Raw genomic sequence first — 23,126 nt, 5'->3', positions numbered from 1 at the left:
TTGTTCATCATATTGTCATTCTCAATGAAATATTGCTTTTTTGGCCTATTGCTTTTTTGGCCTCGCTGCCTCCTCCTTTGTGTGCTGTAACATAATACTTGTTGTTATCTGGGTTTGCTAGCTTCTTTACTCCAACAATGTGTCTTTTGCTCGGTCTTATCTGGCTGAATATATTGTGCTTTGGTTTGTGTTTACCAGAAGAGACCATACAAAAACAAAACAAAAAAACACTAGATTCATGGACCCTAGTGAGAGGATCTGCAGCACATGGTCTGAAGCCAATTTTGCTTGTAAAATGACACATAATCTTGGCACAGAGTACTTTGTAAGGGGACTGTATTGAGCCCTGTGTGACGGCACAGGTATGTGGTCCTTGGCTGGACAGACCCTCTGCCTTCACAAGTCCTCTGCCTCATCAACAGCTCAATCTTACTACATATTTGTAAATGCACAGATATTAAGTTGAGGAGGGTGGAGCAGTGCTGCACACCCCTCTGTGTGTATTTGTGGTCGATGGATTGGGCAGACTAGATTGTTAAATGTGATTTAACATTAAATCTGAAGGGACACCCCTCCACCACCATCACCACCACCGAGTACACATTTATGCACAGGGTACAGTACAGCAGCTTGACCTCAATAGTTATTCTTCCGACATGGGGAATGATCAAATTAATTCAGTGAAATTGTTTGTAGTAAAGCAGCTGTCTGCTGATAAATCCTGAGCTCCATCAGAGCTGTTTAGAAATTACCTATTTCAAAAGCACAGAGAGTTTAATTCTGTTTCCTGTGGAGAGTTTCCTCTGTCCTGTCAAGTTTATAACCACAGCTTTTAGTTTTGCTGCCTAAATGCGCTACGATGCAGGAAACTACTGCATGCATGAAAATGTGTAAACTTGCCTATGTAGGTGCATCTTAGGAAATGACACATGTGCTACACTGTGTGCCGGGTATAAGATAGGGCCCAGTGATATTGAGTTCTGGCCTCCAAGTGCCTTATTATTCAGTATGAAAAGGAAAAAGTTGGAATTTTTCTCAACGAAAGATCAGCCAAAATAACCTTGCAGATGCTAAAGCACAGGAGACAAGTACACAGGTCTTGTGTGAGTGGGCTGTATGCTTCTGAGAAAGGTGTCATAAGTGAGCTAAATTGATTTAATTTGATGCATATTAGAGTATTGTACTAAATTTTTCATTAACACAACATCCAAGACACATTATTGAGCCTGAACTAAAATCAAATCGTGTCCTGACTGATTGTGCACCAACATAAAGAGAGCCTGTAAAACATACACATTCGACAAAAAACCTCAGACAACAAGGAAATCAAGCAAGCCATTGTATGGAGATTAAGCGCTTGTTCAGCTGCTAAATTGTGACTCAACATAGCCTGACATGGGTTCAGATGCCTATGATTTTAGCTGATGATGATTATAGGTCTTTATCGGAATCAGAGTTTGAGCAAAAACGAATTTCCTGTATGCCAGGAGATGGAAAAGTGAAATGCTAAATGTGCTTTGTGCACCGGCAGGGCATGCCAAGGAATCGGACAGACATGAACTGTGTGAGAGCTACATCTTGTCAACATGTCATCATGTTTACCTCCAACATCCTGTATGTTTAGGGCCATAAAAGCTCAACATAAAACATAGATGGTAACATTTAAAAAGGTTATTATCAGAGTTTGAAACCGGCAATAAATAGCAATTTAATACTCCAATACAAAGAATGAAATGGCACACTGTCCGTCTCAAACAGAGCCAGTAGATTTTTTTTAGGAAAGAGTCTAGTCGTACCCCGCAGTACGCTGTCAGAGCTTGACTGCTAAACACTGGAGCAAGATGAAACCACGCCAGATCCAGCCACACAAACAGCACTACCTGTACCATCTCCCATGCTGTGGTCCTAGAACTGTTGGCGCTTCAGGCAAGATCATACAAGCAGCCCCCCCCTACACACACACACACACACACACACACACACACACACTGCTCCACTACTACAGTCTGAAAATATCATGCGGACTTGTGCGTTAGCTTCCATGATTTACGAATGTCAAAAGTAAAATGATTTCAAGTCAAGGTAAAGGTGGTAAAGGGAAATGACAGCGTGTTGTTTGCAGGGCTGAAGTTGCTGAAGATGAATTATAGGTGAGTAATACGCAGCCTTGTGAAGATGGACTGAATACTGTACAACAAACTCATGTGTGGCTGCCCACTCATCTCGATTTGAGAAGCCAAAACGTTACATAACTGAGTAAAAAATATTCAGGAGGACACATACTTGTGTCTTTATGTCACTTCTCCCCGTAATCTCATCCCTCCTTACGGTATGAGGCAGCGATGTGAAAGGGTTTCCCTTGATGATCACTAGAAGCATGCGCACTGTTAATATGATGTCTTTATGTCGGCTGGTTGGGTTTTTGTTCTGGCCCCGCTGAGTAGCAGGGTTGGGAATCTCTTGGCACCTCGTGATCTAAAGCTTTGATGCCTTTATTATGGATGCATCTTTGTTCATTTTTATTTTTATTCAATTGATGATTTATTTATTTTTTTCTTACTGTGTGACTGTGTAATGATCCATAATAAACATTACCTGAGCTCACTCTCAGTCATCCTCACCAAAACTCAAGAAGTAGCCTAGCTTAGATCGCAATCAAGAGGCTCTATTCAGTCGGTTCAGATAGAAGGAATGTCCAGCCTGTTCTTACACAGTTTTTTTCCAATCGATCGTGATGGTAAGAACAGTGTTTCAAAATCATTGTCTGTATTGTCTGCATTTAGACATTAACTTTCAAGAGAGAGCAGTGAAGCGTCCAACAGTCGTCTTTTTTTTTTTTGTCTTTTTTTTTGTCAGGGTTGAGCAGCATTAGGCAAGAGAGTGAGAGATTTGCGTGCTCGAGTACTATTACAGGTTTCCTGAGACAGCTTTAACTCCGGAGCTTGGTTCACATGCTGTCCTTGCATCATCAAGGCCACTGACTGCTCTCGCCTCTACAACTATAAAAAATGTATATACAAGAGAGGAAATGTCTACCTTGCACCGAGACAGCTTTGCCTTGTCAGGTAAAGTGACCTTCGTCTGACGCTTCACCTAAATAACATTTTCATTTTAGCTGTGTGTCCAAACATGGACTACATCAGCAAGAACGTCGGGTTGTGCAGCCCCGTCTTATTATACACAGTTGTCTTGCAGTACATTTCTGCCAAGTGCCTTCTGTAGTGGTGTGTGACCTTCTGCTCCGTTTGTTACTCATGCCTCAGTGTTTTTTTGTTCTGTTGTAATCTAGCTGGTGATCCAAAAATACATTTACATCTTACAGAGTAGAGTATCAGTTGGATAATATAGGATTCACTTGGTCTAAGTGTAGCACTTCAGCCATCATTGAGTCCATGTAGAGATACTATTGTTCTCCTCTTTTACTCGCTCTCTGTCCAAAAACACAGACACTGCTCTCAGAGTGACGGACTAAATTACAGCTTTTAGATTTAATCGATTAGTTGTCAACTATTAAATTGATCGTCAGATGTTTTGATAATCGATTCATCAGTTTGAGTATGTTTTAGAGGGGGGAAAAAGTAAAAATGAACTGTTTCCAGCTCCTTAAAAGTGAGTATTTTCTGGTTTCTTTTCTCATCTTTGACAGTAAACACAATATATTTGGACAAGACATTTTAGGATGTCATTTTAGGGTTTGGAAAAAAACAGATTTTTCACTCTTTTCAGACATTTTATCAACCAAACAACCAATTGATCAATCAAAAAAAAAAAATTGTTGGTTTCAGACAAAATCACTCGCTTCCGTTTGAAACCACACAAACTATGTGCTGAAAATGTAGGCATTCACTCGCTTCTACAAGCCTCTGGCCAAATATTTTCTGGTTAAAACCTGAAAACACCAGCAGCTTGTATTGTTTTGTTTTGCGAGAGCACGCCAGAGAGCTGCCTCATATGAATAATGTGAGCTTCAGACTTCGGAGAGGAGAGACTGGTGCATTACCGAACTGAAACATTTACTGTGTTTTTGTGTATTTAATAAAAAGAAAAAAAAAGAAAAATCCATCACGTAAGGCCCCGCTGAGCAGCCTGAGAAATGGTGCCCTGTGTCACACGTCCTTTACTTCTCCTCGCCACCCTCCATTTGCTTCATCTACCCCGCTGGTGCTTGCTGCAATCAGCGGTGTAATTTTAGGTGGCTCACATGTACCTGCCACTTTTCTAACGACCGAAAATCATCCCAACCTCCAGTGAAAGGCTCACTTGCTAACAAATGAAGAATGAATTTTTCTGTGCCTCTGCTGCAGTCACTTCGGTGCTTATACGTCCACGTAGAGTAACCTTAGTGTACTGATGAATGAATGTTGCTCTGTGGCTTGTTAATGGGGCAAAAATTTAGATAGTTCTATGTGCTGATTCACGTCTGTGTCTCACATCTGTTTTTGAGTTATATATATCTGATACTGATATATACTTGATAGGCTAATATCAGCAGATCAGCCTCACAACTTAATAAGATTTTATAATTATCAGCCCATACATTATATCTTTCTTTCAACATTTTAATGTCATCACAGAACGCATTTCAAATTGTTCCGGTTAACGGTCCTCAGATTTTGAGCCATTATTGAGCCAAATGAATCTACATTTGTGCGATAGGAGTGATCACAGTGTGAGGACAGAGAGAGACGTGACAGCGTATATTCAGTCGAGACCTGAACGCCCTGCATGTGTACTTTTATATGCACCTTTGGAGAGCGAGCTGCCAAAAATACCCACGGACCAATCTTGCTCCTGTCAGTGGTTAGACAGATTCTTCTTTGTCCACATGTCTGCCCCGACCGCTCCTCAACTTAAACAGTGATGATGAAAATGTAGTAAAACTCTCTGGGGGTACAAATTGGGCTATCACCCTCTTTTATGACCACACACACACACACACCGACTGTCACTGTCTCCCCCGCCTCTCTCTTGCATCACCTTTTTTCTCCCTCCTTTTTTCCATCAGAGCCCGTCCTATCCTGAGTCCGAAAGCGTGTGTCTGGAGAATATTTATTTTGACCTGTTTTTTATGGCTCCCTGGATGCATTGCAGCTGTGAGCAGTCATGTGTCTCATTGATAATGAAGGAAAGGGCGAAACAAAGGGAGAGAGGGATGGAGAAGGAGAGTAACTGGGGACGGAGAGCGAGAGCGAGTGCGTCACGCGTCTATTGGATAATGATGACCCATTGGTTCAGAAGTATGTGTCACATTCTCGGTGGCAAGGGAAGGCATTTGACACGCTCAGGACATTCTGTGGTCCCTGCCTGCTTCAATTAAGTGCCTGCTGTTTGTGGCTTTAGAGCCTGTGGCTCCACTAATCTGATGTGTGTCTGTGTGAGTCAGTGAGTTAGAGTTTGTGTACCTCCCCGTGAGCATTTACGTGCGTGTGAGGACTACGTTTCCTTTTTGAGTGCTTGCATGGCCCCGCTGCTGCTGCTGCTGCTGCTGCCGCTGCTGCTGCTGCTGATGATGATGATGATGTGTTCGGAGCTCGCAGCTCTGTTAACCTGTTCGTTAAGTTGTCTTTCACTCACCTCCAACAAAAACTTTCGGCTCATCGTATTCTATTCCCCCTGGTCTGAAAATTACTTTCAGGGACAAGGTTGGAATTTTCCTGTCGCCACAGTAGCTCTAATGCTCATTAAACGCCATAAAAAATAGCTTGGCGGATGAAATGCTGCTCTCCAGAGGAAAGTGTGTGTTGTTACCTAAATCAAAGGCGTTTATCAACTGGACGTTCACCAATTAGGACCCTGTGCATCTTGTGTTTATTCAGCTAAACGAGGTTTTATTAAGCTAACATTCAGCTGAGCGTAATTAGCTTTTCTCTTACTTCTCCGACATCGACGGCGGAATTCTTCAACTTGAGTGACCTCAGCACCATACGAATCGCAGACTTGAATTTAAATCAAATTACAGCAATGGTTATGTTGATAATTGGATGTGTCCAATGTGGTTAGACGGATTTATGATTTGCCCATTTAACATCTTGGCCGTCATCCCCGAGGCCCATATGGCATGACAAATCAATCCAGCCCTGGATTCAACAGTTAGTTTTATCATAAGCTGCTTCAGCATTGCCCGACTTTGCCAAAAGTCCATACACATTTATTTGTAGCGTTCAGTTTACTGTCCTAGAAAAGAGTTTAGCCCCTGGTCTGTCTGTTTTAAATGTTAAGCACAGAGCACAATGGAATAGCTGCGTTTATTGTTGGAGGTTTTCAGTGAACAGGCAGGACTCAAACCGTGACCCTGCTATCGTCATTACATGCAAATTTCACCTTGCCAGCCATTGAAGTGGTCAGATACATATGGAGCACAGAGCCATTGTTTCTCTCTACATAATTGCTGACCAGCAGATAGCTAAATATGTCAGATTTAATGGAGCAGAGTTTGACCCGTCGATGATGTACCTTATCATTATTCCATTCATAGCGAAATATTTGCAAAAAACGAAATATCACAAAGTTGCAAAAATATCATACCAGTTTCTTTTTCATTTTTTGTTCCGTTATCCAAACACTGTTGAAAATGTTCTTTTCATATAAGTGAGAGTGTACATAAGACAATTGTCGTAGCCTGGCTTAATTTCTCAAGGAACGATGGCGACTGTACTGTTTGTTACGTCTTTAAAATGATCATTTCACGTAAGGGAGGAAACGTGAGCAGTATGCTAGAATATCTTCCAGCATCATGGGTTTCTATTCCAGGAATGCCGTGTATGTGAGGGGTATATACAGTTATATAGTTTTAACAACATCAGGGCCTTGCAGGCAAGCTTAGCAGATTGATTCTTTTTTACAGAGCAAAAAACTGCTATTGAGCAAGCAAAGAAAATCTGTTCCAAATTTAACAGCAGCTAAACAGCGGCCCTTTCAGACACCTCAGTCCCATGATGGCTTTTCTGTACCGACTCAGAAATAATAAAAGCGGTTGCATTACCGCTTGTGTTGATCTGCCTTTTTCCAAAAGAATCTTTATCAGAAATCAATAAGGGATTGGATGATAACATAGATCTGCTCCGAATAGATTCAGCTACTTTTTCTTACCACAAAAATGTAAAAGTTTCTGTGTGGTGGTTGGGTTGTAGCTGAGCTCGGCGTTGAGAGGCTCTCTGGTCCGCTCTGTGTGGCAAACACTCAACCATCACCTGAGGACCACTGGTCCTGTATACTTGTGCATGTGTGGGTGTGTCATTGTCCGTGTGACCACTTGAAGCTGCACAAGGACACCAGTGGATATTGTTTTCCAGGCTTTCATTGTCCCGTAGGAGAGCAGATCTGAACTATAGCTATCTGTTAGCCTGTGAGCACGTAGCTGTTTTTAACAACCAGAGGAGACGGGTGGCTGGTAGAAATAAAAAGCCTCATGGTAAAGATATTATTTGGTCGAATGCCCTTTTGATGCTGTTTCACAGTGGTTTATGTATACATGTAGTACAGCCACATTGAAGCGGCATCACAAATGTATTATAACTCCTCACATCCTGCGTTCATGTCTTTTTCAGTCTGTATGGTGACTATTAGCTTAGCTGCTCAGCGCAGAGAGCTCGTGTGTGTGTGTGTGTGTGTGTGTGTGTCTGACTATTGTCACTTGCCAGCTCTAAATATCTTGTACAGCTCTGAGTATTGCACTGTTAGTTATCCATGGCTCGTGTGTTGTGTTTACTGCCACAGTAAAGTAATAAATCTCTGGGTTACTATCACAACATTGCGTCTCTGTTGCCACTTATCAGGGTTTATTAAGACTTCCAGCGGCTACATGAGAGGCACAAGTTATCAGAGTTGTGATGTGTATAGTTGACTGTATTTCTGTTCTGTTAAACTGTTGATAATCTCTATATATCATCTGTCTGTTTGCTGTTTGCAAAAACAGAGACATATAGAGGTAAGTGTCAAAGTTACTAAGCACAATGCGTTTGCTGTGACTGGCTTACTTCATACTAAACTCGTTAAATGCTTTTAATGTAAGAAATGTTCAGTGTGCATTAGCAGCAAAAGACTACAGCGCTCTGTAGACAGTGAGGGTCTTTTCTGGTTAAAAGCATGGTGTAATCGCTGTAAGTCTTTGGTTCATTAGCTGGTGTTAAAACTTGTCAGCGCGCCAACTTTGTATCAACACGATCATCTGGATTCCCGTTCCCTCAGGTGTAACAATGCCAGCTCGACTTATGAAACGAGCCCACACAGCAAACACACCGGTTGTCTTCATAACGCCTATAGGGTTTTTGCTGTTGTGCTTTCCAGGTGCATTATAAAGGTGTTGGCAGCAATTTGACCAAATAGGTCTGACTTGAATTAGAATCATGATGTCTGCGTTACAAATAATAGCTTATATACAATGTACAATCCTTTTTACTCTGAAACCTGCATTCTGACCTTCCTGTGAGAGTCGATTACTTTGAAAAGGATTTGAAACTGTTTGTCAAACCTAAGTGCCATACCACCTTTATCCCTCATCTTCAGCCGTGTCATCTCTCACAATCTGGAAGCCAGGTGCAGCCTGTATCACTGGTTGCTAATCTAGTCAGTGTGTCCCTGATTCCTCCGTGACTTGCGCGTGTCCTAACGTGTCCATCTGACGGAGCCCCGACGGACCAGACACTTCAGTTTCCTCTCTCCTCTCCTGCCACTCGGCCCTCACTTTTTCTATATCTTTCAGGGTCACCTGGCTAGACAGAGAATTAGCCCACCGCTCTGTCACCTGAGGACCACTGGCCCTGTGTGCTCACGCTCCTGTGGTTTGCGTACTGAGTGTGTCATTGTCAGTGTGACCACTTGAAGCTGTATACAAGGACACCAGGGGATATTCTCTTCAGGCTTCCATTGTCTTGTAATGGAGCAGCCATCTGTAAGTCGGTAAGAATGTTGCTGTTTTTTTAACAACCAAAGGAGAAGATCGGGACACGGGGGGGGGGGGGGGGGATGAAATGCCTGATGGTAAAGCTATTAATAGAGTGAATGCCCTTTTCGTACAGTTGTATTGTGTTTTATGTACTGACACACACACACACCACATGCATTGAAGCAGCAACACAACTATTTCCCGTAACATCCAGCATCGCTCTCTTTCCCTCCTCTCCGTCAGCTCAGAAAAAGGGAAAAAAAGTCATCTCTCTCCTGTAAGTAAGGAGCAATAACAACAGCAGGGGCAGCAATGAGAACTGTAAATTTTGAAAACGGATCGCCTCCCTCCTTCCCTCCCTCGAAACAAGTCATTCAAGGCAAACAAACGAGGGACAGGGAATATGACTGCGCGTGTGAGAGAGGGAGGATTGATGGGGGGTATTGACAGAATTTACACTCCCGCCCGAATTGACAATTATCCGCAAGATGAAATTGGAATTGGGTTGTAGAAGTGGTGGGGACGCTTTTTTTTTTTTGCAGCGAAACCCAGATGCAAATATTGGGATAATTTACATGAGCGCGTGATACCCTTCTCTGCCTCATATATTCAAGGATTTAATAGCCTACTTTCCTCGCAACTCTTCTCGAAAAACAGGGGAAGAAAAGGGAGAAAGGCACCGAGGGGGAGGGGCGGTGTGGGAAAAGAAAGGAAGAGACAGATGCAGAATAGAGCTAGGAGCAAATTCAGCCCCTTAATTTGCAAACCGTAAGCAAATTACGGGTGCACAATTTCTTCCCTCCTGCCAGTAGCTGGTGATGCAGTTTGTTTTGGCTGGCTTGCATTTCCCTCCCTGCAATCCATAAGGTGCGCCAAAGCCACCTCTCTGACCGGGGGCAAAAAGACACAGGGGGTAAGGGAAGGAAACAGGGAGATAATAACAAGAAACCCAACCATGAACACAATCAGTAGAAACGGCTATGAATTCTCGGTGCAGCATTGCATGGAAATAACAGTTTGGCGCGTCGGGGGAGGAATACAGCGTTGGTCTGCAGCCACAGTAAAACCTTTAAGAAGGGTCTCCATAGATGAATCTACAAAGGTTACTCTACATCAGAAACAAAAAAGGATCAGCACAAATAAATGGCTAGAGAAAAGACTGAGAGGCAAGTAGCTGGTTGTCCTTAAAGGGATAGTTCAGATTTTTTTTTGAAGTGGGGTTGTACTAGATTCTTATCCATAGACAGCAGGAAGCCGGCGACGTGCTGCTGTGGATGGGATCAGCAGTACATCACATTTGAGCCATCTGAAAAAAAGAAATCAGTGTCTGGTTAGTGTGCAGTATCTAGAGCTTTATGTATGTCACACAGCTTTATCCTCTGGCACTATATCTTCTCGAAACAACACTCCAGGCACAACGCTGAGAAGAGACTGCATTTGAAATGATTGTTTATCCAAAGGGTGTGACTTAAAACCACCGTCAACAAAGACACAAAATACCCAGTTCACCTTCTCTCTCCATAAACTCTTCTTCTACAGTCCTAAAGGTTTCCTCTTGTCTTCACAGTAACCAGCTTTTCGTCTTTCGCTCACATAGTCACTCGTTTTAATTATCTGCTACTTGTTTGCTGATGCTCATACCACTGAAACTCGGGCCCAAACAGCTGCTCTGCATACGAATGGCATAGGAATGGACTTCCTAAAGGCAAGTTTCAGCTAACTAGCAATTTTTCCAGACACTTTTCTACGATCTCTGTCTCTTTCTTACTGTACCGGCTGCACCCTCGCTCCACAGCCACCTGAGTGATTGTGAGGCAGGGAGGCCTCATTAATCACGCCAAGCCAATGAGGAGACAGAAAGCATAGAAACAAGTTAAATGGGAAGTAGGGTACTTCCCCTGGCCTCGTCAGACAATTGCATTTGTGATTGTGATTGAGTGTGTTCGCCGGCATGCATGTTGGTGGAAATGAACTCCTTTGAGAGACAGCCTCTGATGTATCAGCACTTACAAAGTAAGGAGCTCTCCTTAATGCGTATGCCCTTGAAATAATGGCAGGCTAAATATTAGCGCAAGGAAATTTTAAACCAGAGCGAGTCAATTCAGGATGTGGAGGCTCAGGGGCTGTTCTTTTTTCTTTCTTTCTTTTCTTTTAAGTACAGAGAAATAGAAAAAGACTGGGGGAAAGGCAGGGAAATGACATGGGATAAAGGTGCGTGCTCAGCCTCGAATCCAGGACGGTTACAAAACACATCCCCAAGGCCACTGAGCCACCAGGACAAGACATTCAAAATATTTTGCTTTTATTGTTCTGAAGGGTACATAATGTGGTGACTCCAGCAGCCCCTCACCGCAGGAGGAACTTCTCTGTTGTGATTTTAGTTCATCCGCCTTGATAACCTCAGATATAAAACACGTTATATTTTAGTAACAGTGCAGAAGGCGAATGATATGCCCGTGAGCCAAAAAGAGCTTTTTATTGTGTGCCGTTAAACAGGGTGTGCTTTTACTGACTGCGCTGGCTTTAAGTACTGACAATCATTCAGATAAGACTATTTGCTCTCATGGGTTTCTTAAAAGCTGCTTTATTCAGTCCTGTTTGTGGGTGACTAAGTCTATACAGTAACCGTAACTATTGGAGGATGCCCCTTAAATATACCAACATCATAATTTACATCCGGTATTGAGGCCTTAATGAGATACCCTGTTGCTACTGTCTCATGATGATGATAATTTATCATTTCAAGCCTTCATTTAAGCAATCGGGTTCAGCTTCTCTTATTTTGCGGGGAGACAAACAAAGTGCTAACAAAGGGCTGAGTATTTAATTAGAGACGTGCGTACGTTTGGTTCACAAGTAGCCGTCGCGGTAATCATGGTTCAGTTACGTGGAAAGTAATTGAATCTTTCAATTGAGTAGAGGACAAGGAATTGATTAGAAGACCGGTGACAATAACTAAAGGAAAATTAAGCCAATACGGTGTCTTTATTAATGGTTTTATTCTTTCGTTCCCCGGAACATAATGTAACACATGTACAAACAGCGTCAGGGCTTTTAACTAGCCAGGCCAGTCTCCAACCTTCTCACGACTCCGGCGTCTTTTGTTCTCGTTAAAACACGACTTTATTTATCCCTCAGAGCTAACAATTAGCAGACAATAACATGTACCCGTCAAACTCATTGACGCTGTTCCAACGGCACAATGACTCTTCTTATACTAATGGCAACCTTATCTGAGATAATAATAGCTATTAAAATATAAACACCAAGCTCTGTCCCCCGACAAACAACCACCGTCCTACTTTTAGTCCCAAACTATTGTCCCCGCTGTATGCCATTTAAAAACCACGTGTGAATCCAGTTCAACTCACACCTAGCAATTTCCAAGCCTGACATCAGTTTCGGCAACTCTGAGGGCGATGGGACAGTTCATCGGCCTGACTTGAAATTGCAGTGTTAACAGGAGGAGGTTAGAAAGGACGCACAGATGGTGGAGTCACATGATGTCACACCGTGTGGAGGCAGGTAAGACTTCGCTTCACATGGGTTTTAGTAGTGGTGAAGGAAAAAGGAGGATACCACTTGGGAAGTCCTTCAAGGCCTTTATGGCTTCATCCCGTTCTGCCTCCCTGCATTTCTGGCACTCACCCACCAAGCCGCACACACACACAAACACACACACACACACAGGAGCACACACACTTTATCAAACAGGATTCAGCCGTAATTTTATACAAAGCGTGCCCTTGTATGTTGAAGTAAGAGTCACACTGTATAGAAAGTCACCCCGAAACACCTACATGCACGCAAAGGCAATATAACATGGAGTAGGCAGTTTTTCACACTGTTGTCATTACCGGCTAATTTGCAAAATGAAGATGATTAAAGACACATCACTAAGGAATGTGGTTTCTACATGTTTGTTTATCCGTGAGCATAATCACAGGAGCAATAAATCTAATGTTGAGAGTTGGAGGGAGGTGAAAACACACAGGTTAACAGTGTTAAACGCCACAAACGCCACCTCTATAATGTCCTCCCTCTTATGTCTTGCAGTAAAACACTTGACATGATATTTGGCTGCAGCAGTGCTTGTAGCTTGTAGCTTTTAGCAGGTGTGTGTCACACATTGGGGACTTTCAGGGACAAGATCATCGAGTAACAAATCTATTTAAAACAAATACAATTTTATCCATGTTCTGTGTTGACTTCAACTCACACATGTTTAAAAAAAAAAATCAGCTTTTACTATGAGATATAACAAACTTACCCGTTGACCTAAATCTCTGTCAGAGTATAGACACTTAGGCTTTAGTGTGTGTTGGCTCTATTATTACACATCCAGGAAATCATCCGTCAAGAAAAAAAAACTTTCAGCTCGGTTGTGGCATCATTTCACTAAGGCCCACCCATCTCCTCCAAAGCTGCTCCCAGAAGCTGTTGCCCTTCTCATACAGCCTGGGAAGATTCCCCGTTAAACCTCAGAAATCTTTGGGCTCCTTACCATCTAATGAAACTGTAAGTCTTACTTCTGTCACTATTTTTATTGCCGTGGAATTTATTTCCTACTTTTTCGTCCTTTAGTCTCAAATGTCTGAACAGTCCAGGGAACATAAAGTCCTCAGTGCATGACTGGACCGATCCAGTCCGGTCCTGTAAGTAATAATAGACGCTGTCGCTGCAGCCACTGCAAATCGTACACGCAGTTAAGTACACAGTCTAGGTAAATAAAAGTAATATTCCCAGTCTAAAATCTGAAATCTAAATGTACCACTTTTGCTGACCCTATGTATGTCAAAAATTACACAAGTCCTCAATCTCCTCGTTATTTAAAACACTTTGGTCAAAAAGTTAATTTAATTGACTTTGTTGTTAAAAACAGGGTGGATATTTTTGATACTATTTCTTGAGTATGGTCATGAAAGAATCCTGGCGCAGAGCGGCGCATCCCTTTCCTTTCTCTGCCTCTGTGGCCAAGGTGCTGCAGCCCCTACATAATAATCTTGCCATCAAATAAAGTCGGGTACTGCTGCATGTTGCAGTGATTCTTCTTAGCAATCGGCTAGCTCTCTGTTGCCCAATCATTGGAAAAATGGATGAGATACTAAGAGTTTCTGCACATGCAGGCCTACGATTTTTCCATGGTCAGCACACTTGTGCTGTTAGATGAAAACGTGCATCTCTTCAACAGAAAAACAAAACGCATCGTCGAGAGATTGTACTGCTTTTATATATGCCTGCGCCCTGTGACGCAAAGAGCACAGACGAATCGGGAGTGAGAGCAAACCTCTCTCTCCGTCCTGGATTAAGTAAGGGGCATCGCCTCGCCAAACTCCAATCAAACTGTCTAGACATGGCAGTGCTGATGATCTGTTCACCACGAGTCTGTGCCTATTCCTCGCCTAATATGTCTTTAGGAACGCGACACCCAACTCTCAGTATGTCCCCCATTAGCTGGAGTGTTTACTGGTCAGATGCGGCGCAGTGCCTTGTGGTTGATGAAGGGTTTCTATATTTGGACCGGGAGGGAATATTTCAGCCCCTTTTTTTTTTGTCTGCTTTGTCTGGTCATGCTGCATCTTTCCACAGTCTTGTGTCGGCAGCCCAGCAGAGGTTCTTGTTTTGAGGTTCGCTAATACAGCTATGAATATGTAAAGCATTCCGTTTCTGTCATATAGGCTTCCTTTCTATCTAAAAACACCTGGTCATCAGTATCCTAATCCCCTCAATGGGAGTGTTGTAAACTAAAAGTCCAGCATTGAGGGCCTTTAGAACATATCTCCTTGGATGTCTCTAATCCTCACAAACCCAAAGAAAGAAAGGATTGAGGGCTGATACTTTCCCGTAGGCTTTAAAATTGGCTTTGAAGAGGCTCAACACTTCCTGCTACCCTTAGGGAACGCCATTTGGCTTCCTCTTTTGTCAGCTATGTTCATCTGAAGTGCTCACTGGCAGGTCAAAGATTTAGATGATATCACACGACCACTGTTTACCACTCTGGTGACGAGAGCGCTGCGTGTTTGCTGTCTTTCGCTCTCCACTCTGTTCCCATGAACGTTTTGAAGTAGGTTACTTGTCCAGTTTTCACAAATGGGGCAGTAATCAGGTGAGTAGTTTTCCTCCAGGTGTAAGTAAAGAAAAAAAAAACAAAGATAATTTACAGGTTGTGCTGAAATGAAAGCTGTAAGGATTGTCCTCCAAAGATGGCACAGAAGAGCTGTTTATCTTCATACATCAATCTATATCTTCATATAGTGTTTATCATTAAAACCAAAGGGACATACAGTGAGGCAGAGACAGAGAAGGAACAGAGTCCTCTGCTGTTGGTTGAAAGTACTACCAGCAGCAGCATTTATCAGAGCTGAGACAATGCAACAGGCATCCACACCACTGACACATGAAAGTATGCCGTGTAATCCCGCTGACTCGACTGCTAATTCGAGAAGTGCGGACAAGAAAAGGGATGGAAAGTTGTTTAATGTCTTAATATAATCAACTGTGCAACTGGATGTAACATCATCTGTACAAGATGTTTACTTCCAGTTGATCCAAAGACATCCCTCCACATCTGCACTCTTGGATATGGATATTTGCCTGAGATGGTGGATACAAATGCGAGCAGATCGGGAAGAAGCATCGACTCAATCAGTCTGTAGCTTTAGCCAGCTGAAGAGACAACAACATACACACAACGTAAAGAAGTGCTTCTTTGTCAGAGCGCCGAGAGAAACGTCAACATCTCGGAGAGAGCGAGGCTCGGAGAGACAGGCAGAGAGAGACACATATTCCCACAGGTCTATTCTGCGAGAAACAGGTTCTTGGAACGTCTCCAAAGGTTCCAAGAAATCCTTGAAAGATACGGAAAAGAAAAAAAGTATGAAAGCGCTGTTGTCACACAATTGACTGGCAAGGAAATATAATTATTCCCTTCTGAAGGTTTACAAACAATAGCAGGAATTGAAATGAACGGCTGCTATAAACCTGTTCACCTACTTCACCAGCACATCCTTGCAGGGTAAACAGACATGATTGTTTTGTGCTGCTTGATAAACAAGGCCAGCAAGTGCAGCGACTGATGGAGCTAAAATGTAAAATCTGACTTGTAGGTTAATTAAAAGTGATAGATAGATAGATAGATAGATAGATAGATAGATAGATAGATAGATAGATAGATAGATAGATAGATAGATCGATAGATAACTTTATTAATCCCCGAAGGGAAATGAGGTTATCGTAGCAGAACAAATAAAATCTAAATACAAGTAATGAAAACACAACTCAACTCAATAAAAACTAGGAAGTAACGGGAGCTGCTACGACAGCACGGCGCCATCTTGTTTTTACCAGGTAGTGCAGATTTCTGGTTCGACGGTGCTGCGTATGGATCTTAAGAGTTCCTCTGGAAAACAACCGTCCTCAAGGAGATAAAAACAGAAACATTATCCCGGTTAACTCCACAACCACGGGCTATGCAAGCCAGGATTATCTGCAGCAACCTGGACTTAGAAACACGAACCAAGTCTTTAAACGTGGTAATTATAAATCAATCTGTTTCAGGGCATTTTTCTGAGGATTCATGAGTGGCTTGATTATCGATTTAAAACGATAATGCTTGATTATCCCAGAAGAGCATACAGGTGAATATTAACCACGGTGAAAAGTCTTTAATGTAGAATATACCGACACGACCTGAATTTCTGTATGCCCTTTAGAAAATAAAAGTTTTGCAGTTGTGAAGTCATCAGGACGATATTTACCAAGCCTACGAGTTTATCTTTGAAACATGGAAAGTCAGACAGTGTTGCTTGGAGTCGTACAAATATCAGCCTCTTCTGCTTATAAATAACAGATATGTTTCTTCATAACTTCTTTAATATAATAGGCAAGTTATTTAAACCATTGCCAGGATTGGAAGGATTAAAACAGTGATTCAGTTTGCACTGGGCTCTACCACAACCATCATCATGTGGATGTCAGAAGGCAGATTTTTTTAGATAGCGGGTCACCGAGACAGAGGAGTAAGGTCAAAATTCCTCTGGCATACATTACTTTAAGCAGTCATGGTGCTGATGTACTACAAGACTCCGAGAGAAAGGATAAGCAGTGAGCTTTTCCAAGATTTAATAGAGATTTAAAATGAATCTGAAATCGAAAGCGAGACCAGAAGAGGCTAAAAGCAATCTGCAGAGTAGCCATTTTTCTCTGTCCTGTCAGCTGCCTTTCAGTTTCTTCGCCATTTTTCTGCCGGTTCTTATCCACCGAGAACTTGATTATGATTCCCGAAAGTTATTTATTTATTTTTGATTTTTTTTTGGTAAGAATGAATTCTACCATCTTCAAAATATACTCAAAATAAACCACTCAGTATGTTACAAAAATAACCAGGACAGTTCATATCGAATGGATCCCACAATAAATTGTATCATACGTCGACTTCAACAAAGACATCCAGCCTGCACACCATTTCCAAATTAGTTCTCCCAATTCTGAAAGCACAGATTGTATCATGAGAACTCATGTATGTTGACTCTTAACCTGCTTGGCTTGTGAACCTACAGTTTTGTCAGGACACTTTCTAGTCAGCGAGTTCGTTCCTGGACATTTATAATGGAACGAAGACAGCCAAGGCTTTTTTGTCTGTAGTCAGATATATGTTTTTTCTCTCCTAAACATCATTATTTTCCGCCGTATCGCTTATTTCCAATACACTAACCCCCCCCCCCCCCTTTTTTTTTCCTATGTAGCCCTTTTTTTTGAAACACACTTGTCTCATCACGATCATGAAATCAGCTAATGGCCCTCTGGTCAGCAGTGGAGCTGGACTGAGAGAGGAGAAGGGGGGTTGATGGGGAGAGACGAGTGAAAGATGAGAGATATGAAACAGAAAGAGCGAAGAGAGAAAGAGACGGGGAGAGATGGAGGATGGATGAAGGGGGGCAACATGAAAGTGAAAGCAGGCCGCAGCTGGGCTGAAGCTGGGGCAGTCTGCTATTAACGGAGAGCGACATTATCGAGCAGGGACTATTAAATGAGATTCGGTCTGTCGTCCCAGGCCTCTGCCAACCTGTGTTCATCATCCACTACATGTGTCACATGTTTTCTCCCCCTCCAAAGACATCTTTGATCAGGTCCGTGTTAAACAAGTCAATTTTGAAAAGGATCATATGTCTAAAGCAACCTGTCTTTTACATTTGATAACCGAGAATAATTTGGATTTGCCCTTTGTGTACAAAAAAAGATGTATTCAGTATTTTACGGTAAACACTCCCACCTCTGCTTTTTACTATTATTCCACTTGACTACATACTCCAGTGGTTTTGCCGCATCCTCCTGCCAAAAATCTATTTATTTAATTGGTAGCTTTTCAGTTTTGAATTTTAAAAGACATTTTCAATGGAGAAGTGGTACCTTGCCCCCGGCAAATGTAAAGGCATTCCTGGAAAAAAAAGAGCAGCATTTTTATGATCACAGAGGTGTTGAAGATGAATTTCATTTTGTATCCAGAGGAGTCTGATATTTGGAGAAAAAAAAAACCTCAGGTAAAGAACACATTTCTGATTTGGACACTTTATGCCTTCATTCGATGAAGTCATTAGAGAGATGGCAGGACACTATAGGGCAGTACTCTGGGGACATGGGCCTACGTCTTAGCCCCTGAGGCATGGGGCTTCCTGGAGTTACAGAAGATTTTCATTTTGGCATCATTTATGGAAAATGTATGGAATATACCGGACAGAAAACAATATCCTTCATACACTTCAGGACTGTTTGATGAATTGCACCTTTTGAGACGCTGAGTTCTTGAATCTTTATGTTATTTTTTGTCATGTGATCATCAATGTTACTGTTGCTGTCCAATATATTGCAAGCCAGTGTATTTACTTTATTCAAATATATGTGTATTTGAGCAGGGCATGGCACATTTACTTCCTGCATACTGCTAATTGTGTTTACATGAAGGGTTGTATTTCTACCCATTTTTTAAAACGGTTCCAGTTGAGTTTCATTCTGTCCTTGTTGACTGTATTTCTGGTGAAGCATAGTCAGTCCGGGCTCTTGCCAAGGTAGTGCCTTTGGCAAGCTTAGACTTTTTTTCTTTCTTTCAAGAGTTGGTCATGAGTGCTGATCTCAAGCTGGGTTCTTCATGAAATCCCTCAGAGAAAAACATTAAATGCTGCAGGGAGTGCAAAAACGCGTAATTCGTATAAGCCGGTTGGCGCAGACAATAGAGAGACTCCTTCAGTTTGTGTCAAAGATGATACATGCATGTCTAAATGCTTCACATTAGAGACATCCATACTTTCTAATAATGACTATTTTGAACATATAATGGACAAATAAATCATGTTTGAGTATCTGCTACATTTTGCTATAATGATTTAGTGCTTTATATTCCCAGGTCTACTCACTTCTTTCATTCATTGTTGTCAGGAGTATTTTTTTTTATTGCTCTACGTGACTCCATGCTTGAACCAAACTTTCAGACCTCAGCATCACTCATGAAATAATGGTTCCCTGCTGTGACATACAGACCAAAAGAAAAGTTTTTCAGCACCACGGAGAGACGGAAAAGCACACGTTACCATTGTTTCAGGAGAAGGCTGAAGCGATGTGTAATGCCAGTTTAAAAAAAAAAAACTGGATAATCTCATTTTCATCCACATCACTGCGGAGGACTGTTTCCAGCTGCGCCAACATTAAATAGAGAAAGGAATGGCATTGTATTATCAAAGAGCAAACGCACAAACAGAAAGGTGAAATAGCGGGCTATCTAAAATAAATCAATACGTTCTGATCAGTATGCTGTCTAAGTTCACTGAACTTTCAGAAAACATCCGTTTCCAGCATAGCTGTCTTTCTACATTGTATTTTCACCTGAGTAAAAGATAGGATATTGAAATCCAGTGTCATGGAAGCACTATAGTGAATAGCTAGTAGATGTACAGTATACGTGGCATAAATTACATGCCAACTTAGGTGTTGATGTGATTAAGTGTAATGTAAACGCACAGTAGGTTTAACCTCTTTCAACACCAATTACAGTGGAGAGCTCTGCTTTAATGCAAGCTTTACAGAGAGAAAGAATTATTTTATTGTAATTGAGTTGAGAGATGATAAAAGAGAGGGTGAGAAAGCTCCCAGCTGGAAAGCTTGTGCACTCTTACAACTTATAAAACAATTCTCTTATTGACACACTCACGCGGTGGACAGCTCCGAGCTGAAAATGGCATGTCAGCGACACAAAGAGCCTGAACAACTTTGCGTTGGCACATTTTTTTTTTTTGTTTTTGAAAGAAGGCGTTCAGCTAACACAGCAGGGTGAGAGTAAGATTTGTTTTTTCAACAGTACACTTCAGCGGACAGATCTACTGTGAAATGTTCCGAGGGATGTTCGTGGATTTCTGGCCTGGTTTCCTGCGAGGTTTAACAGTCACATAATGTATAGAACGGACACAGTTAATCCAACTGAATAGAGGAGCTTTACCCCTATTTGTACTGTAGCAGCGCTGCATTGTGGTATTAGTGAATGTATTTTGCAGTTAATGCATTTAGGAAAAGCCTCTGAGTAAAACTGAGTACAATAAGACATAAGGACCGGCAGCGCTGCACTTCAGCTCATCCCAAATTTTACACCAGAACAGAGCAGTGCAATCTGTTCTCCTGCACGAGCCACAGTGGGCGGCTCTAATGCTTTTTACTGGCAGAAAGTGATGCTTTTGGTCATATAAGACCAACATTGAGGCGTTTAACGCCATCCATCCACACCAAGCAAATGTCGATATGTGACTCTTGTACGAATTAAAGCCTGCGTCTGCTTTGAGATCCGACCATCTTGCCGCATCTTGCAGTACCCGCTGATCTGTTGACTTTTCTCAGTGTACTAAATTTGAAAAATGCCCGAGCAGTCACAGTGCCAGGATACTATGGTGCTTTCCATATTCAGTAGGGTGGGAAGTGGAAAAATGCTAACTGCGGGAGGTTAGCATAGCAAATAACTCAAGTAATGTGCAATGACAGGAGAGAGGGTGAAGCGAGGCTGTGTCAGAATTGTTTGGCATGTGAAATAAAATGTGGATTCTCTGTACGTACCATGCTGCGCTTTACAGTTAGTTACATAGCTGTTCCAACTGAGCATGCACTGAGATTTCAGATAAAGAGTGTGCTTTATCTCTATAGGTCCCGTCTGTGCAGCGAGCTGCTTTAATGTAATAATGGGCTTTAGATTGGATAGTGTTACACAACAGACCCAAGGACTGCAATAGAGCTATGATAGAGAGCAGCAGGGGATGGTTCTAATGCTCCTGAGTGTGGGAGTGCTGATAGAAAATGGCTTATCAGAAGAATGTCTATTTACTTCTAAGACGCAAATCGGTTTCATTGTGGCACTCTTGTTTGAGGTGGTTTATGCATTCAGCATGAGAAGCAGCAACGGCAAAAAACGTGCACTTTTTAAATGAGTTCTGGTTGAGACAGGCACGAACAAACACGCTGCACACGGACGACGTCAGCCTTGAAGAAGACACAACAGTTACAGTAATTTATATTTTTACCAGCCCCATTGATGTACATTTTACTTGTATGATTGCAGAACGGGTAAAAGATGTATGTATGTATTTATGTATGTATGTACTGTATGTATATTACACATAATTTAAAAAATGCGACAAGAAAATAAAGCTTATTCTTTGGTTGCATGGATCAAAGAACTGAACAATATATAGATACATTTATAATAGAATATATTATCTTTAAGTTTTAGCACCATGCCTTATAACAGAATTTTCTTTAAATTTTTAATTTCTTTTAAAATATTATATAGAAAATATTTAAAACATGCTTTGTATTTATTCATTTTTCTTATAAACTCATGAATGAGCTGTTACTTTTCAAAAAAAATATTGTAAAATATTGGCTTAGTTTATAAAAAGTCCATCAGAAACCACCAGAGCCCAGAGTGAAATCCCAAAAGCTGCACGCAGCAAATGTTTTATATATTTATGTATTATTCTATTTGACAGGAGATAAAACCAGGCGAGTCATACATTCCATGATTGAAGTGGTTGATGCGAGGGCTGAGGTTCACCCTGCAGATTATTATCCTTTGGCAACTCACCAACAAAAATGTCATATGTCATCAGATCTTACATATCAGTCATTCATCTGCCCATGTTAGTAATGTTGATGTCATTTTCTATTTGAAACATTAAAACATAGTTCCTGAGCCTGAGAATCAAAACGTTTCAATTCCAGCCAATCAGAATTAAGAATTTTCCCGTGGCCATGGTATGAAAACAGAGACAAGCTCACATATGATGCTATAATCAATAAGTAAATCCCATTTAAAAACCCCATTTATAATATATTATTATTATTATTGTTTCAACACTGCAGTATAGAAAAGAACAAGAAAAAATTTGTTTCAACTCTGAGTTCTGGCAGCACGACATGAGACAGATGAAGTATCTTGAAGGTTACGGGAAAGCATCCGTAGTTTTTAGGGAGTTCAACTCCTACTGGGGTCAGTCATGCTATAAGAGAGTCACACTCATGGAACTGTAAGCCGCTTAACATAAAAACATCCACCAAATATCACATGTTAATGGCCTATATTACCATATTTTAGCTCCACTGAGTGAGCAGAGCTCCCTATGCGGTATTTCTGAATGTTGAGGTTTTAGATTTTCCACCCTTGGTGATGGGCTCGCGGGATATATATATATTTTTTTGCAAATGCTTCCTCTTGCCAAATCCTCCATTACACGGTATAATAGAGGCTGATCAATTCACTGAATACACTCGGGCTAAAAGTCAAACTTCTTTCTGACATTGTGTGCATGCACTGAATAGACTCCTGACAGTTCCTGATGGACGCCAGGCTTGATAGGGAGAATGCAGTCAACCTTCATGTGGTTCTAACCCCACGGGCACAGCAAGACACTGATGCTGTCACTGATGCTGCTCGGTGTGTATTTTCATTCCCACTGGGCTCCATTTGTAAAAAAATGTATGCACTTATGGTGTTGTAAGTCACTTTCTAATGGATGAAATGTAGCACTCCTGACTTCAACAGCATCCGCATGGGAATGTTCCAATGCTGTGGGCTGTAGCAGACTGATAAAAAAGTCCCACTCTTCAACACTGCAGAGCGAACGCTTCTCAGTTTTAACTCTATATTGGATATGTCCCATGCTGTTAACCGCTGGAGCCCAATAACAGGCTTATGTCGGAGATGATGACATAC

The sequence above is a fragment of the Sparus aurata genome, chromosome 5 (genome assembly GCF_900880675.1).
Source record: "Sparus aurata chromosome 5, fSpaAur1.1, whole genome shotgun sequence".
NCBI classification, from domain to species: domain Eukaryota; kingdom Metazoa; phylum Chordata; class Actinopteri; order Spariformes; family Sparidae; genus Sparus; species Sparus aurata.
Note: the sequence above shows the minus strand (reverse complement) of the source record.